Here is a 3,786-nt window from a genome sequence, read left to right on the forward strand (position 1 = left end):
ACGGGGCGGGGCGAGGGCCGGGCAGGACCCGCCCACCGTCCCGCCCACGGCCCCGCCCACGGCCCCGCCCACGGCAGCCAGGCCCCGCCCCGCCCCGCCCCGCTTGGCCCTTGCCCTCGGTCCCCCGTAGGCTGTCCAGACAAAGGGCGCCTTTAAGGTAGGGAGCCCAAGAAGGCCTCCTCTTTTCCTTCCTCTCTCCAGTCCCCTTATTACTCACCCCGAAGGCGTCTGAGGTTCGCGAGCCGCCTTCCCCGCCGCGGGAGGCGGGAGCCTAGGATTTCTAGACGGTGCAGCATTTGGGTACTTGGAGACCGTTTTTAGAAATGGGGAGACTGAGGGCTGGAGAGAAGGGTCATACTCAAGAGGAGGGAGATGCCTAGGACAGTGGGAGCCTGAGAATGAGAGGTGGAGGGTGGTCGAACTTTGCTGGGAACGGGGCAGGAATATAAAAGTTTGCCTTAGCAAGACCAGTTGCACTTTACCAGCTCAGTAGCACCCAGGCTGCTCCCTGGTGTCACCTGGGCACGCTGGGTGGCCCCATGCCACCCCCACTCCCCAAGTAGCCTCCAGATGGTATGACCTGGGTGTTATGCTCTGAGGTTTAGGGGAAGAAGCCTTAGCTCTGGCTCTGACTTGCTGGGTGACCTCAGGCAAGTCCTTTCCCTCTCTGGGTCTTAATCTTTATCTGTAAAGTCCAGTGACCCTTCATATCTGCCAGGGCCAGGTGCTGCATGACCTACACCAGTGATGGCGAACCTCTGACACGCGTGTCAGAGGTGACACGCGAACTCATTTTTTGGGGGTTGATTTTTCTTTGTTAAATGGCATTTAAATATATAAAATAAATATCAAAAATATGTCTTTGTTTTACTATGGTTGCAAAGATCAAAAGATTTCTATATGTGACATGGCACCAGAGTTAAGTTAGGGTTTTTCAAAATGCTGACACGCCGAGCTCAAAAGGTTCGCCATCACTGACCTACACCCTGCCCTGCCCTGCCTGCTAGGAGGCACTTGGAGGGGAGTCTGGCTACTAGAATTCCTCAAGCACAGATGTTCTAACTCCAGGATTTAGAATTCTCTCTAGGGTCCTGTGCCACCCCATCAGGCTTTGCCAAAGGGAGTCCAAAGCAGAGCACATATATTCTGGCTGCTTCTAGATGGGGGTGCCTCGGCAAGGCAAACCAACCTCTGGGATTGCGCCGGCCCGAAGGCAGGAGTCCTGTTTCTGTGTCTGGGGAAAGACTGGGCTGTGCTATGTCCAGCTGGATAGGAGGCCTTGCGGACATTTCCTCTCTCCATTTATAAATTAAGTGCTTTTTCGGTCATTCCAACCACACGGCAGCCAGCAATAGACCCGTTTTACAGGGGAGAGCCCAAGGCCCAGGAGAGAAGCACTCACTGGTTTGGACCCAAATGTTCCTCCTTTTGGTGGTTGTGAGCTCACTGTTCTGAGCCTCGTCTGTAAAAGGGGAAACAATGCCATTCCCCAGGGCTGTCTGTAAGGCTTAAATAACATGAGTTGGAAAGGCTGCGTCCTGTCTTTGAGAACTCACCTATAAAGTTGCCTCCTCTAGCAAGCCTTCCCTGACTGTCACCCCTTGGTTGGGCCTCTCCTAGGGGACCCCACAGGCCTGAGCTTTGGGCTTGGCAAGTGTTGCTGCTGTCTGTTTCTACGCTTCTCAGGACTAGACTTTGTGCCCTTCAAGGACAGTTCAGTGTTTCTGATTCATTTCTGAATCCCAAATGCCTAGCAAGAGGCCCAAATGGAGTCGGAATAAAGTCCATGTTCCTCTCCTCTCTTCTTCTCTCCCTCTCTCCTCAGCTTTTCACGACACCAGGCTGTCTTCTCCCACAAAGGACTGTGGCTACGGAGCTAAGCCCCTCCCCATCTCCCTTACCCCAAGTCAGCTGGGTCCTGGGACAGTAGAGAGGACATTCCGGAGCCTGTTGGAAAAGCCATCACTCGGGGCTGGCTGGTGAAGGGCAGCTGGTGGTGTCCGGCTGGCAGGGGGCACCATATGGGCCCAGCGAGGCAGGCCGGCCTGGGAACGCTGTGCCTGCAGTGAAGGCTGTTTTTAGGGCCATCACAGCCTCCCGGAGGTGACTTGCTGGGAGCTGTCAGCCATGCATCCCCCGCAGACGGGCAGCCTGCTTGTGCCCCTTCTGCCAGTTCCAGAAACAGAAGCAGTAACAGAAGGTCAGAGCTGCAAGGGGCCTCATCTGAGGTCACCATGTCCAAACTTTCATGTCACAGGTGAGATGTGGCCCAGAGAAGGGCAGGGGCTTGCTGAAGGTCACACCGCAAGCCAGGACAGGAAACCAAGCCTCTGGCCTCCCAGCTCAAATGTGTCTAAACAAACAGAGAAGGAGCAAAGTAATCTTGAAAATATACCAGTATTCAGGAAGGAATTTTAAGATGATATTTTTTTCTTTCTTCTCTTTTTTTATCTGACCTTTGTGAAGTTTTGTACAATGATCATCTATCCTTTAGTAATGGGGGGGGGGGGGGAGAAACAATTAAAGGGAAAGGGAAGCTAACTATGGGCATAACTGGCTTTTGTCCTTAAGAAAATGGTGTCAATTGTAATCTTATTGCTTTTCTCCCCCCACTGGGCCCTTAAGGGACCCTAATGAGATAGAAGGTGCCAGGAAGCTAGGAGGCTCTCAGCTTCTCTCCAGCTATCACTTGAACTTGCAGTGGGAACCAAGACAGAGCCACGGCTAGGATCAGGACCTCTGCTTTCTGACTCAAGTGATCTGTCCTCCCTACTTCCCTGTGAGCCAACCAGTCCCTTCATCTGGCTAGGCCTCAGTTTTTCCATCTGTAAAATGGGAGATTTTACAGCAGTATGTATTCTTGCTCCCACTAGCAAAGCACAGTGGTTAAACACATGGATACTGGAGCCTTGGATCCCATCTCCTCCACTTCTCTACTTGATGACTTTAGGCAAGTTACTTAAATCTATAAGCCTTAGTTTCCTCACCTGTAAAATGGGGATAATAAATAAATAAGATGGGGATTATACCTCATAGGTGTTTGTAAGAATTAAAAGAGTAATGTTTGAGACATCTTTTGAATTATGCCTGGCATATAGTAAGTGTTATATATGTTGCATATTTTAATAAAACAAAAATCTCTTGCCATGACTGGTTTGGCTCAGTGGATAGAGAGTCAGCCTGAGGACTGAAGGGTCCCGGGTTTGATTCCGGTCGGGGACACATGCCCAGGTTGCGGGCTCAGTCCCCAATGGGGGGCATGCAGGAGGCAGCCAACCAATGATTTTCTCTCATCATTGATGTTTCTATCTCTCTCTCCCTCTCCCTTCCTCTCTGAAATCAATAAAATATATTTTTTTAAATAATAATAAAATCCCTTTTCTAGGTGACTCCACAGGCCTGAGCCTTTGGCATGGCAAGTGTTGGATAAACAGTGAAGATGGAGTGGCTATTATCATAATTGTTGGTTGGCCCCCAGGGAAGGGAGTTCTCTTGGGATTGGAACCAGCCTGGCCCAGCCTGAGCTGAAGGTAATCCAGCCTCACCCCTGAGGGCCCCACCCTCACTCCCTGCTGGAGGGGTAGGGCCACCTCCTCCCCACTTGGACCCAGGTCTATGACAGCCTTCTTCCAAGGAATCAGAGGTAACCTGGGTTACTGGTGAGTCAGGAGCCCAAGGGGTTTCCTGCTTAGACTTGGCTCTGCCCTTTCACCCAACCTCCAGGGCCTCTTCTGCCTGCTGTGTTCCACTGACCCAGCAGCCCCAACCAGCTGCCTCTGAACCCTT

Source organism: Myotis daubentonii, chromosome 3, assembly GCF_963259705.1.
Source record: "Myotis daubentonii chromosome 3, mMyoDau2.1, whole genome shotgun sequence".
NCBI lineage: Eukaryota > Metazoa > Chordata > Mammalia > Chiroptera > Vespertilionidae > Myotis > Myotis daubentonii.